This window comes from Eucyclogobius newberryi, unplaced genomic scaffold (assembly GCF_026437365.1).
Source record: "Eucyclogobius newberryi isolate DKJ021-1_F unplaced genomic scaffold, fEucNew1.0.hap1 SCAF_251, whole genome shotgun sequence".
Lineage (NCBI taxonomy): Eukaryota > Metazoa > Chordata > Actinopteri > Gobiiformes > Gobiidae > Eucyclogobius > Eucyclogobius newberryi.
Genome location: NW_027315892.1, coordinates 8,119 through 23,967, shown reverse-complemented (window position 1 = coordinate 23,967; position 15,849 = coordinate 8,119).

Here is a 15,849-nt window from a genome sequence, read left to right as displayed (position 1 = left end):
GAGACACTGAGGACAGACACTGAGGACAGAGACACTGAGGACAGAGACACAGAGGACAGAGACACCGAGGGCAGAGAAACCGAGGACAGAGACACCGAGGACAGAGACACAGACGACAGAAACACCTAGAACATAGACACTAAGGACAAAGACACAGACACACTGAGGACAGAGACACTGAGGACAGAGACACAGAGGACAAGACACTGAGGACAGAGACACTGAGGACAGAGACACAGAGGACAGAGACACTGAGGACAGAGACACAGAGGACAGAGACACAGAGGACAGAGACACAGAGGACAGAGACACAGAGGACATATATACTGAGGACATAGATACTGAGGACAGAGACACTGAGGACAGAGACACTGAGGACAGAGACACTGAGGACATAGATACTGAGGACAGACACTGAGGACAGAGACACTGAGGACATAGATACTGAGGAAAAAGAAACTGAGGACAGAGACACTGAGGACAGAGACACTGAGGACATAGATACTGAGGACAGAGACACAGAGGACAGAGACACTGAGGACAGATACACTGAGGACAGAGACACTGAGGACAGAGACACAGAGGACAGAGACACTGAGGACAGATACACAGAGGACAGAGACACTGAGGACAGAGACAGAGAGGACAGAGACACAGAGGACAGAGACACAGAAGACAGAAACACTGAGGACGGAAACACAGAGGACAGAGACAATGAGGACAGAGACACAGAGGGCAGAAACACTGAGGACAGAGACACAGAGGACAGAGACACTGAGGACAGAGACACAGACGACAGAAACACCTAGAACATAGACACTAAGGACAAAGACACAGACACACTGAGGACAGAGACACAGAGGACAGAGACACTGAGGACAGAGACACAGAGGACAGAGACACTGAGGACAGAGACACAGAGGACAGAGACACAGAGGACAGAGACACTGAGGACAGAGACACTGAGGACAGAGACACAGAGGACAGAGACACTGAGGACATATATACTGAGTACATAGATACTGAGGACAGAGACACTGAGGACAGAGACACTGAGGACATAGATACTGAGGACAGACACTGAGGACAGAGACACTGAGGACATAGATACTGAGGAAAAAGAAACTGAGGACAGAGACACTGAGGACAGAGACACTGAGGACATAGATACTGAGGACAGACACTGAGGACAGAGACACTGAGGACAGAGACACTGAGGACAGAGACACAGAGGACAGAGACACTGAGGACAGATACACAGAGGACAGAGACACTGAGGACAGAGACACAGATGACAGAGACACTGAGGACAGAGACACAGAGGACAGAGAAATTGAGGACAGAGACACAGAGGACAGAGACACAGAGGACAGAAACACTGAGGACGGAAACACAGAGGACAGAGACAATGAGGACAGAGACACAGAGGGCAGAAACACTGAGGACAGAGACACAGAGGACAGAGACACTGAGGACAGAGACACAGACGACAGAAACACCTAGAACATAGACACTAAGGACAAAGACACAGACACACTGAGGACAGAGACACAGAGGACAGAGACACTGAGGACAGAGACACAGAGGACAGAGACACTGAGGACAGAGACACAGAGGACAGAGACACAGAGGACAGAGACACTGAGGACAGAGACACTGAGGACAGAGACACAGAGGACAGAGACACTGAGGACATATATACTGAGTACATAGATACTGAGGACAGAGACACTGAGGACAGAGACACTGAGGACATAGATACTGAGGACAGACACTGAGGACAGAGACACTGAGGACATAGATACTGAGGAAAAAGAAACTGAGGACAGAGACACTGAGGACAGAGACACTGAGGACATAGATACTGAGGACAGACACTGAGGACAGAGACACTGAGGACAGAGACACTGAGGACAGAGACACAGAGGACAGAGACACTGAGGACAGATACACAGAGGACAGAGACACTGAGGACAGAGACACAGATGACAGAGACACTGAGGACAGAGACACAGAGGACAGAGAAATTGAGGACAGAGACACAGAGGACAGAGACACAGAGGACAGAAACACTGAGGACGGAAACACAGAGGACAGAGACAATGAGGACAGAGACACAGAGGGCAGAAACACTGAGGACAGAGACACAGAGGACAGAGACACTGAGGACAGAGACACAGAGGGCAGAAACACTGAGGACAGAGACACAGAGGACAGAGACACAGAGGACAGAGACACTGAGGACAGAGACACTGAGGACATAGACACTGAGGACAGAGACACAGAGGACAGGGACACTGAGGAAAGAGACACTGAGGACAGAGACACTGAGGACAGAGACACAGAGGACAGAGACACTGAGGACAGAGACACTGAGGACAGAGACACAGAGGACAGAGACACTGAGGACAGAGACACAGAGGACAGAGACACTGAGGACAGAGACACAGAGGACAGAGACACAGAGGACAGAGACACTGAGGACAGAGACACTGAGGACAGAGACACTGAGGACATATATACTGAGGGCATAGATACTGAGGACAGAGACACTGAGGACAGAGACACTGAGGACAGAGACACTGAGGACATAGATACTGAGGACAGACACTGAGGACAGAGACACTGAGGACATAGATACTGAGGAAAAAGAAACTGAGGACAGAGACACTGAGGACAGAGACACTGAGGACATAGATACTGAGGACAGAGACACTGAGGACAGAGACACTGAGGACAGAGACACAGAGGACAGAGACACAGAGGACAGAGACACTGAGGACAGAGACACAGAGGACAGAGACACTGAGGACAGAGACACTGAGGACAGAGACACTGAGGACAGAGGCACAGAGGACAGAGACACTGAGAACAGAGACACAGAGGACAGAGACACTGAGGACAGAGACACTGAAGACAGAGATACAGAGGACAGAGACAATGAGGACAGAGACACAGAGGACAGAGACACTGAGGACAGAGACACTGAGGACATAGACACTGAGGACAGAGACACTGAGGACAGAGACACTGAGGACAGAGACACAGAGGACAGAGACACAGAGGACAGAGACACTGAGGACAGAGACACAGAGGACAGAGACACTGAGGACATAGACACTGAGGACAGAGACACTGAAGACAGAGACACTGAAGACAGAGACACAGAGGACAGAGAGACACTGAGGACAATGGACTAAAGACAGAAGAAAACAACATGCATCAAATGATAAATGGGACTAATGTCCATGTCTCTTCACAGACTGAACACAGGACGTCTGATACTGAGAATGACATTGAGCCTGAAACAAACTGCTAGAACAATCTGTAAATGAAATGTGAATATTACTGGGAGGAACCATTGAACACCAGAGTCGATCCTCAAGGGCCTTTGTCAGTCACACACTTTAACAGCAGAAGCCTCTGGAAAAACTCTCCTCTATAAAACATGTTCTGAAGTCTTTGAACAAACTGAATGTGACGCCGTATCACAGACGTGGCTTCAGAAGCACAAAGTGGCACAAGTCAATCTCCAAGTTCTGACTTTTAGACAACAAATAGGAACAATAGTGGCCTCGTGTACGGATCAAACATTAAGAAGTACGACTGCAAAACAGACGTCACACATTATTGATCATGTTTTGGAAAGTGTCACGGTGGAAAGTGAAGTTTAAAACATGTAATGCTTAGTTGTGTGTGTCGACCACCGGGAACAAATGTGACCACCTTTAAAGAGAAAATGGAAGAAATGTTGAATAAGACGGGCACAGACAAAGTCCAAATAGCAGGTGGAGACTTTAATCTAGACTTGGTAAATCCACTTCAACTGAAAACAAGCTCAGATTTGATCAATTCCATGTCAATAAGAGAAGCCCGATAACAAGGCAAACGCCAACACTGATAGATCATACTTTTACTGACAGAACAGAAGGAAACATTTGGAGGGCTCTGTTCATTTGTGATAGAAGTGACCACCTGCCCGTATTTACAGTGTTTCAAAATGTCTTTAGGAAGAGAAATCAGACACAGACTCACTCTAAACTTAGAAGGCAGAAAACATGGAAACATTCCAGAAGGATCTTTGTGCTCAAAGATGGAGTGAAAGTGACTCAACTACAGACGTGGATGTGGCACATGATGCTTTCCTGCACAGATTTATTGAGCTGCATCATAACAACTGTCCTGCAACAAATCAAGATAAAGGAGATTTATAAAACAAAGCCATGGAAAACCAAAGCAATAGAAAACACTAGAAACAGTAAAAAGGAATATTATCATAAGTGACTTGAACAACAGAGACACAATATGGAAAAGACATGGAAAGTGATAACAACAAACAAGATTGTCAAAGTTTTTTTTCATTGATCTCATAGTGATCAGAAACTCAAAAGATACAGCAAATGTGGGTAATAAAAATTCAACATGAGGAAATGAATAATAGGATCAATACAAATGTTTTTTCAATGTTTGTATCAGATATGAACAAAAAATAAATACAGGACATTGTGAAAGAGGTTTTAGAACAAAAACTCTAAAGATTGGACGGATATTGACATGTTATTGGTTAAAAATTCAAGTGAGTTCACTGCTGAAATATTAACTTATTTATTTAAAATGGGTGTTTTCCCAAATAATATGAAAATGGTAAAAATTATACCAATTTTCAAGAGAGGAGATCTCCTTTTAAGTTTAGACCAAAGTCATTGTTATCCCAATTTTAAATTTTAAATTTTTTATTAGAATTTGTTCATTTTAACAAAGGTCAAATGGCCGCGCAGTTTCAGGAACCGCGGGACTTCTCTTATAGCGTCATGGCTAACCCTAACCCTAACCCTAACCTTAACCTTAACCTTAACCCTAACCCTAACCCTAACCCTAACCCTAACCCTAACCCTAACCCTAACCCTAACCCTAACCCTAACCTTAACCCTAACCTTAACCTTAACCCTAACCCTAACCCTAACCCTAACCCTAACCCTAACCTTAACCCTAACCCTAACCCTAACCCTAACCCTAACCCTAACCTTAACCCTAACCCTAACCCTAACCCTAACCCTAACCCTAACCTTAACCTTAACCTTAACCTTAACCTTAACCTTAACCTTAACCTTAACCCTAACCCTAACCCTAACCTTAACCCTAACCCTAACCCTAACCCTAACCTTAACCTTAACCTTAACCTTAACCTTAACCCTAACCCTAACCCTAACCCTAACCTTAACCCTAACCTTAACCTTAACCTTAACCGTAACCGTAACCCTAACCCTAACCTTAACCCTAACCCTAACCTTAACCCGGCACGGTTTAAAACGGCGCTAAAACGCGGTCAAATAGCGATGCAGTTTCAGGAGCCGCGGCGCGCGGCCGGCACAAAAATAACATGGCAGCTTCGGCCGCGCGCCGCGGCACTGCAGACTCATCATGGATCATTTAGAAAAATAGAAATTCTTACATGAGCAACAATATAAATGGCACAAATGCAATGAACAGATAATATTACATATGCAGTAGATAAAATAAATACACAGTGTGTGTATTTATTGACTTAAAAAAAAAGCTTTTGACACAATTGATCATAAAATATTACTTAATAAAAAAAGAAGTCTGGCTTTAGAGGAGCTGCTTATTCTTGGTTATAAAGTTATCTCGACAACAGGTACCAGTTTGTATACTTTAACCTGTTCACATCCACCCGCTCGCCTGCGGGCGATTACCGTATTTCAAAAGTTCTATTACATCATCACTTTTATTTTCGTGGTCAATACCAGCAAGTTATACATCATTTTAAAGATAATTTTCTCAAGAAAACGAATATGTCATTGATTTGCATTGAATAATACGCCCCAAGAAGCAATTACCAATAGTTTGTCATAAAGTCTCAACTTTTCATCAAAATTTCTTAACTGCTTTGCAAATTATGACGGCCTCATCAACATTCAATCCTTCAGTAAGTGGACTCGTTCTGTCTGTAATAATCCACAGAAAAACAATATCCACTTGTATTTTTCCTGAAATGTTCCAATTTCGAGATATTGTCATATAAACAATGTTTTCTTTGGTGAAAATATTCACGACGAACGCTCGTCCGGCGCATTTCTCCGTCCATTACAAATGACCTGTTTGACTTATAAGATGGTGTTTGGCATCAATCTTTTCTTCAGACTGTTAGCTACAGAATGAGACCATCCACGAAGTTTTTTGTCCACGGGTTTGTTTTTACAGCCTCAGCAAAAAAAAATGTGCCGCTTCCAACGCACGCAGTCTTCTTTGTTGACATCGACATTGCGCGTGCTTAAGATGACGTAGACCACTTTGATTGACATATTATTTTAGCTAAATAGCATAGCTTTCGAAAGATGGGTGGGACTTAGGGATTCCTGACACAGAATTGTCTCTATTCACATGCGTAAAGGCAGTAATGAGCCAGATTTTTTGGCAGGAGGCAACTAGATTTTACGCATCACGTTTTCTGATTTTGTTAGCCTTTTGGACGCGCATTTTGTTAGATATATGTATTATTATACCAATAATATATATATATATATATATATATATATATATATATATATATATATGTATATATATTACATATATATTTTTTTCACCTCTGTATGGGAAATTCATGGGTAAACTCAAATTTACACATTTTCACATACATTGTTTTTAGCAGTTATAATAGGTATTAGTGGCCTACAAAACATCAAAATGTATGTTTTATGATCATAGATGAGCTAAAATTGTAATAAAACAGTTTGGCACAATTGGCACATATTTGGATCACTTCTTCCGAATATACTTTTTGATACAAAAATGTCAACAGCACCAAAATGCCTGTTCCCAGAGATCTGAAACTTTACACAGTTGTTGTCAACAAGATAATCATCATGTGCAGTGAACAGCATAAGCACACAATTAAGTATGTCTTACTCAGGACCTTTACAAACAGACAATATTCAGGCGAGACTAAAAAAAAGGATGCATTTTGTATGTTTGGGTTTCTGTAGTGTGAGTTCTGAAGCCCTGACAGTGTCATATGCACATCTGCAGAAACAAGAAGGCTTAAGCTTTCTAATGATGCATTACACTCACATGTGGGCTGTAAGATCCTCTTTTAATAATCAATGCCATTTGGACCATTGTGCACAGGGCGAAAATAGGTGGATGGTAACAGGTTAAATCAGAAGACGTGAAAGCTTTACAATCTTATACTCTTAATAAACACTTATGCTCGGTTGGACCCTGGCAGTACTGCAAGTTTTTGTTCAGAAGAACTCATGCACAAGCTCAAGATCACTGAGATGAAAACACAGTTCTTATTACAGACCATGGGGCAGGAACGAGTTGTTCCTGCTTTCTCATTAAAGGGATTAGAAGTGTCAGGATTGGATAGCAGTCATTTTTTCCAGCTGCCAGACGTCCTGATACAGAAGAGAATGCCTGTGAACAATGACTGTATTGTGTCAGAAAAGGATTTGGAAAAATGGACATACCGCTCAAAAATTCAAATTCCAAGCATACAAGCGAATGTGGACCTATAGATTGGCAGCAACGCTCTGAAGGTATTGGAACCATGGGAAATAATAAACAGTCAAGAAAATGGGCCTTATGTAATAAAGACTGTTTTGGGCTGGGTATTTAATGGCCCTCTCCAAGGTGGTCATGGTCTAGGGAATGAGATTCCTGCAGCAGTGGTCAACCGAATCTCTGTGTACAAGCTAGAAGAGTTGTTGCAGAAACGGTATGATCATGACTTTAATGAAAGAACCACAAAGGAAAGGGGGCCATCAAGAAAAGATGTAAGATTCATGGAGAAGTCTGCAGTTCTTGATGGGGGCCATTACAGCTTAAAACTGCCTTTTAAAGAGGAGTTTATCTCTCTGCTAAATAAGGTGATGGTGGCGAGACAAAGACTAATTAGCCTCAAGAAAAGGGTTTCTTAGAAACGCGCAGTTCTACACCTACTATAAGGCCAAGATTAATGAAATGATTAGTGAAGGCTATGCTGAGCAGATAACTACAGGAGGATGAAAGGGAGGACAAAATATGGTACATTCTCCACCATGCCGTATATCATCCCAGAAAGAAGTCATCTCAAAGTTGTGTAAGTTTTGCCCTTGCAGGCAACGCTGGACTGATAGGAAGCAGAATCTCAAAGCAGGAGACATTGGGATGAGTGTTGGATGTCTTTCTTGATAAAGATGTGCTGGTGCGATTGGTATGTTTAGCCATTGAGAGACCAATCACAAAGCTCTGTGTGCTTATTGATTCCATTTGAATTGTGGCTCCTCGGAATGATAGTTTGGAGAATTGTTCAAAGCTGTGAACAATTATGGGAACGATGAGTAGGAGCCAAAATCTCTGATGATGGTGCAGCGTTGGGAGAGGCCACAGGGTGTAGCTGTCGGTTAGAAGCGAAATGTGTATTTAAGTAGGAACTTTGGTGTTGGGTGGGAGTTGCTAGACGGGCAAGCACAGTTTGTCGACCGCCTACGGCGAACTGTGATATGTGATATGCGATATTGTGAATATGGATTTTATCTTTGATATGAAGTGATGCACTGTTTGGATTGATTTTGAGAATATCGTAATAAATAAAGGATAACATGAACTTTGGAACTGCCTCAGAGAACTGTAAGCGGAGGGATTAAAATCTCTGTGGCGAGATATTCCAATAGTAAGTAGTTATAAAATCCAGCAGCGTTATGAGCCATAAACTTATATTCGCCATTACGTATTAAGCTTTTCACAAGATCACAAATTCAGTCTTCAGTGTTAAAATTTAATAAATAAATCAATGATGATTGTTGAGCTCATATATCCTAACCATATACTTGTGGAAAAGCTAACATAAGACATTTTCCAGACAACATTTTTTGACCTTTGTGGTGGGATAATGCATGTCCATGAAGGAAACAACCCATAAACTCATATCAAGTGTTTGATGATGAATAAAAGCCATTTTCCAAGTTGATGCTCACCGCCCCAGAGTGCATGTTGAATGACATGGTTTTCAGAATATGCTACATAATCCAACAACTTCATTGATTCATTCAAGAAACATGTATTCAGTCTAATATAATACCAGTCATAAGTCAGTGCTAAAGTATAATTGGTGGAAAAGTCCTTTTTTGAGGTCATTAACTCTGAAGACTGAAGGAATCAGACCAGCATTGTTTGATTTTTTTGTCATACGTGTACAACAATACTACTTTTTTTTATTTTATTTTTTTTATTGATTTTGCATTTAAAAGACACCCCATAGTGCACTCAAAACATCAAAGCAAGTATAATCATAAGTTACATAAACTTATACTTATCTATATACACATATACCGGTACATGTACATGTATATACACATCAGGTGCTGTAACATTGGTACCCACCACTTGACCGAGGAACCTAGCATCCCAGACTGAGGCCCACCCCAACTGGAACCAGTGTCGAGGGCAAACGCACGGGCAAGCCAACACCGGACCCCCCCCAATTAACTTCAGGGCGGCCCCGACCCATGCCGGAGCCAGTACTGATCCAAAATGCGGAGCTCACAAGGCCGGCTTCATCCCGTGTCCAGGAATCCACTCGGATTAACTAAAATGGCGGAGGTGAAGGGCGTGCGTGACTGAGCTCCGCACCTTGGCTCGCCTAAAATGTTGTATCAAATGAACGTTTGAACAAGACTACAAGCTAAGTATGAGGCATTGAATGGACAACACTATATCCTCCTCATATTATAGCCTATTGCTGTCTGATTGGTGAAACATTACACTGCCTGTTTGCGGTGGCGTCCTCGCAATCAATGGCAGGTGAACGCACTTTGGAGTCTCTGTTCCAGGCGATACAGGAGCAAACAAGAGGTTCTTGGTCGACTACGAACCATTGAACAATCTGTGAACCATCTGGACAATTCAATGAGTAGTTTGGCCGAGCAGTTTACGGAAATCCAGCAACGCGTGAGCAAAACGGAGGATGACATCTATGACACGCAAAAACACGTCAAAGTCCTGGAGAAAACCGTAACCTTACTACAGTCGAAGATGGACTATTTGGAGAACAAAAGCAGGCAGTCTAATTTGCTAATCGTGGGAGTCCCAGAAAGATCTGAGGGAACGGACTGCACCGCTTTTGTTCAGCGCTTTATTCCGGATTTATTCGGAAAAGAAAACTTCTCGGAGACGCTGCGCGTGGAGCTGTGCCACCGAGTCAGGACCGTGAACGAGCCGAGGCTAGAAAACATCCTCGCCCGCTCATAATGAAGCTTCTCATCCATCAGGACAAAGTGAAGCTTCACCTGACAAGCACCAAAGGGGATTTAATGTTCCAACACAAGCGGATCCACGTATTCCCAGATTTCAGTGAAGCGGTTCAAGGAAAACGCAAAGCTTTTCTCTCGGTGAAAAAGAAACTCAAAACACTGGGCATAAGATACACTATGCATTTTCCAGCTATATTGTCCTTTACATATTGTCCTTTACATACAGGGGCAAGTATCAACAATTTCATTCACCTGCGGAGGCAGAACAGTGTATCGGCCTCAGACCCAGGTTAGTGAACCATCACCTATGGAACAATCACACCTACGATAATATATAAACATTAAAAAAAACTATCTACAACGTCAACTTGGTCCTATCCCTCAACTCCTGTTTGTATTAGACCATGGACGACCAGCCTTTTCCTCATGTGAACTTATAACATATTGTAAAATATATGTGTGCACAACAGAAAAGGCGTGTGTCACGATGTATACATAGAATGAGTTGCTGGGATATTGCGTCCCAGACTTCGAGCTTGGAGACGGGTGTCATGACTGAGTGACTCACCTGGATGGGTATTGGTGCCGGGGGTGGCGCATGGGTTGGACAGGATCTGATCTTTACTGGTGGCTTTGGGGTTTTCCTGATACTTGTTGGAGCTTCTATATACCTCAGAGCGGTGTGAGTGGGGCTTCTGCTGTTTAGTGTCGAGGGTTTCACTCTGCTGTCCAGGGAAGTGCTGGTCCCGGACATCGGGCCTCTTCCTGTGAGTCCAGGGAAGTGCTGGTCCCGGACATCGGGCCTCTTCCTGTGTGTCGAGGTCGGGGCTGGGATTTTCGTTCTCCACTGACACTATCAGAACAAACCTAAAGGATATTAAATACCAACTACCGTAGGCTTATTGACCATTCAGGCCTTATACTTATGCCTATACTAATAAAACAAATGGAAACGTTCTTGGACTAATACTCTTAAAATATAAAAGGTCGACAAGAGCCTCTTCTAAATGTTAGGGGATAGTTTAGCACAACAGCATGGAGTCAGTTTGTGCTGTATTTGGTGCTTGGGGGGGGGGGGAGGGAGGGAACGGGATGGGCTGGTGTAGGTGTTCACTTTTCATTTTATTTATTTTTTTCAAATTTTGTGTTTACTCTTTTTTTTAAATATATTTGGATTATTTTGACCTTTATTATTAAAGCGGCATCCAATGATCTACTGAGCAATTTGTGGCTTCTGAAAAGATGGAACAAGCTCACATGTTTTAGAATAACTTCATGGTAAATGTCAAAACAGTCATAACATGTTCTTGGAATATTAAAGGGTGCAATAACTTGACAAAAAGGAATAAAATATTAACATTTATGAAAAAGGAAAGGGAAGCCATTGGACTGCTACAAGAGAGACATTTGACAAAATCGGAGCATTTCAAACTGAAAAGAGACTGGGGCGGCCAAATATATTTTTCCTCTTATAATAGCAAAAGCAGAGGAGTTGCAATTTTGATCCACAAAAATCTTCCACTTAAAGTTGAACACATTGAATCAGATCCAGGGGGATGTTTTGTTTTAGTACACGGTTCATTATATGGCCAAACTGTGACCATCCTGAATGTCTATGCAGCTCCAAAAATTGAATTGAATATTTTTTCTAAATTGACATCATTAATTGTGGAATCTGGAAATACAAATACTATTATAGGGGGTGATTGGAATTGTTTCTTAGATGGTAATGTAGATAAACTCCCCAGCTGTAAAACCCCTTTAAACCCCAGACAGAAATTTATGCGTCAAATGCTTCAGGAAACGGGCATAATTGAGATCTGGCGTCGACAAAACCCTTGATAAGAATTTCACATTTTATTCAAGCCCTCATAAAACCTATTCACGTATTGACTATTTTCTAGTTCCACAAAACCTAATTGAAAAGATTGACAAATGTACTATCGGTTCTATTCACATCTCAGACCTGCTCCCATTTTTTTGTATATGAATATGTCCCATAACTCTTCAGGTCCATGTTCATGGAATTGTAATGGATCCATTCTATCCCACTCTGAGTTTTGCTCTATGATTCGTAAAGAAGTACATTTTTTTATACAAGAGAATGACAATGAATATACAAAACCCTTCAAACTTGTGGGAAACAACTAAGGCCTATTTAAGAGGATTAATAATTGCTTATTGCTCAGCTAAAAAGAAAAAGAAACTGAATGAACAAACTCGCCTCGAAGAGGAACTAAAACAAGCAGCGCTTGACCATAAACACAATGTTAACGAAGCAAATTGGGCTAAATTATGAAGAATAAGGACAGCTTTGAATGTCCTAATAACTCAAAATGCAGAAAAAGACTTATTTAATCAAAAACATAAAGTATATGAACAAGCTAATAGATCTGGAAAGTATCTTTCTAATCTCATTAATAACACTGTTCTCAACAAAGCAATGACCCAAATTAAAGATCCAAAGGGTAAGATCTGTTATGCAAATATGGAAATTGCAAAAGTATTTAGTGAATATTATTCTATATTGTATTCATCTACATTTTCAGGCACACAATTAAAAATGCACAATTTTTTTCAACAAATAAAGTTAACTAAAATCTCAGAGGTGGACAAACAGAGCTGTGAGAAGGACATAACTTGTGAGGAAGTTGAGAAGATGATAGACAACCTTCCATCAGGGAAGGCATGTGGGCCAGATGGTCTACCATCTGAAATTTATAAAATATTTAAAGATATTTTTGCCCCTTTATTAACTAAAATGTATATTCACTCCTTTTTGATTAAAACACTTCCTCCTTCTCTGCAACAGGCGACTATAAAAGTGATTTTAAAGGAAAATAAAGACCCCAACAACCCTGCCTCGTATCGACCCATTAGCATTCAAAATATAGACTGTAAAATATTGGCCAAACTGCTTGCAGCCAGAATTAACAATATAGTACCTAAAATTATTAATAATGACCAGACAGGATTTGTGGCAAATAGGAATTCATATACCAACATAAGGCGCCTAATTAACATATTACAATATATTAAGATGAAACAATCAGATGCTATGATAGTAACATTGGACGTGGAAAAGGCATTTGATAATATTGAATGGCCTTATTTGTTTTACACTTTAAAAGAATTCTCCTTTGGAGAAGTGTTTACTGATTGGGTAAGACTTCTGTACTCCACACCTCCTCCTCCTCCACACCTCCTCCACACCTCCTCCAAACCTCAAGCCTCAATATGTATTAACGGAGTGACATCATCTCCATTTTCAATAAGTAAAGGCAGTAAACAAGGCTGCCCTCTGTCACCATTACTTTTCGTCTTAGCAGTGGAACCTTTGGCCGAAATGATAAGAATCTCCTCATTCGTGAAAGGAATTCAAACTGAAGTCAAAACACACAAGATCTCGCTCTATGCAGATGATGTCCTTTTATTCTTAAATGATCCTATAGGCTCTGTTCCTCCACTAATCAATATTATAAACACATTTGGAGAGTTATCAGGCTATAAGGTTAACTACGAGAAATCTACTGCACTACCCTTGGGAAAGTATAATTATTCCGAACTAACTAAATATATACCCTTTAAATTATCATCTGAAGGCTTTAAATATCTTGGTCTAAATATCTCCCCCAAAATCAATGATATAGCAGAGTTAAATCTAAATCAAGCCATGACTAAAATTAAGAAAGACTTACAAAGATGGACTCCTCTTCCATTATCATTGACCGGGAGAGTTGCCGTCATTAAAATGAAAATCTTGCCAAGATTGTTATATCCAATGCAGCTTTTACCTAATCATGTTCCTGAAATATTTTTTAAGTCAATTCACCAACTAATCAGGAAATTTCTTTGGAAAGGGAAACGCCCGAGACTGAAATTAGAAAAACTACAATTACCAGTTGACAAAGGAGGCTTAGCATTACCAAACATAAAATACTACTTCTGGGCAGCCCAAATTAAATATATACTAGAATGGATTAGAAATGATACTGACTCTTCATATTTGGATCTTGAAGCGCTGGGACTAAATACAGCACTCTCAGCCGTACCATTTATTAATAATAATTCCTTGATAAAAGGGCTAAATGATAATGTTGTTGTGAAAAATACCCTCAAAACTTGGCAAAATGTGCGCAGACACTTCAGAATAGTGGAGCAATATTCATTTTTAGCACCCATTTATGATAATCCCGATTTTCCAGGATCATACACAGATGCAGGCTTTAAAATGTGGAGAGACGCCGGTATATATAAGATCCAAGACCTCTTCTCTGGTGGAAACCTAAAATCTTTTTCTCAACTTAAGTTAGAATATAATCTCCCACAGACACATTTCTATCGATATTTACAGATAAGAAGCTTTATCTTTTCGATTCCATTCTATAAAAATGGCCCTTATAATAATGAACTTGAAACTATTCTACTTAACCTGTTACCACCCACCTATTTTCGCCCTGTGCACAATGGTTGGACATACCCAAATGGCATTGCTTATTAAAAGAGGATATTACAGCCCACATGCAAGTGTGATGCATCATTAGAAAGCTTAGGCCTTCTAGTTTCTGCAGATGTGCACATGAACACTGTCAGGGCTTCAGAACCTACACTACAGAAGCCCAAACATAAACAAAACATCCTTTTTTAGTCTCGCCTGAATATTGTCAATTTGTAATGGTCCTGAGCATGACATACTTCATTGTGTGCTTATGCTGTTCACTGTACATGCTTTTTATCTTGTTGACAACAACTGTGTAAAGTTTCAGATCTCTAGAACAGGCATTTTGGTGCTGTTGACCTTTTTGTATCAAAAAGTATATTCGGAACAAGTGATCCAAATATGTGCCAACTGTGCCAAACGTTTTATTACAATTTTAGCTCCTCTATGATCATAAAACATACATTTTGATGTTTTGTAGGCCACTAATATCTATTATAACTGTTAAAAACAATGTATGTGAAAATGTGTATTTATGAGTTTACCCATGAATTTCCCATATAAAGATGAAAAAAAAAAAAGAAACGTGATGCGTAAAATCTAGTCGCAAAATGCAGAAAAATCTAGGCTCTGACAAGCCTTACGCACGAGAACAGGGAGAATTCTGTTTCAATAAGGCCTTTGTCCCGCCTACCAGGAGAAAGCTATTCTCATTGGCTAGAATAATATGTCACTCAAAGCCTGTTAGCAGAAGCTAAGGGCTAAAAACAAAGATGGACGCGCGCTTCGGAAGCGCCGAATTTTTTTCCTCCGGAGGCTGTAGCAAACAAACCCGGTGACAGAAAAATTCAAAGTCAAACAGGTCATTTGTTATGGACGGAGAAATGCGGCGGACAAGCGCATTCTCGTCCGGTGAGAAACGAAGAAAAGTTTGTTTACTTGACAATATCTCGAAATCGGATAACTTGAGGAAAAATACAAGTGGATATTGTTTTTCAACGATTCCTTACGGACAGACTGAGCAGAAGGATGAACAGAATTAAAGCCGTTTCGTCCATCATAAACAGCAAACAGACATGCGTTTGTAAAAGTTGAGACTTTCTCACAAACTATTGGCAATTGCTTCTTGGGGCATATTTTTCAATGTAAATCAATGAC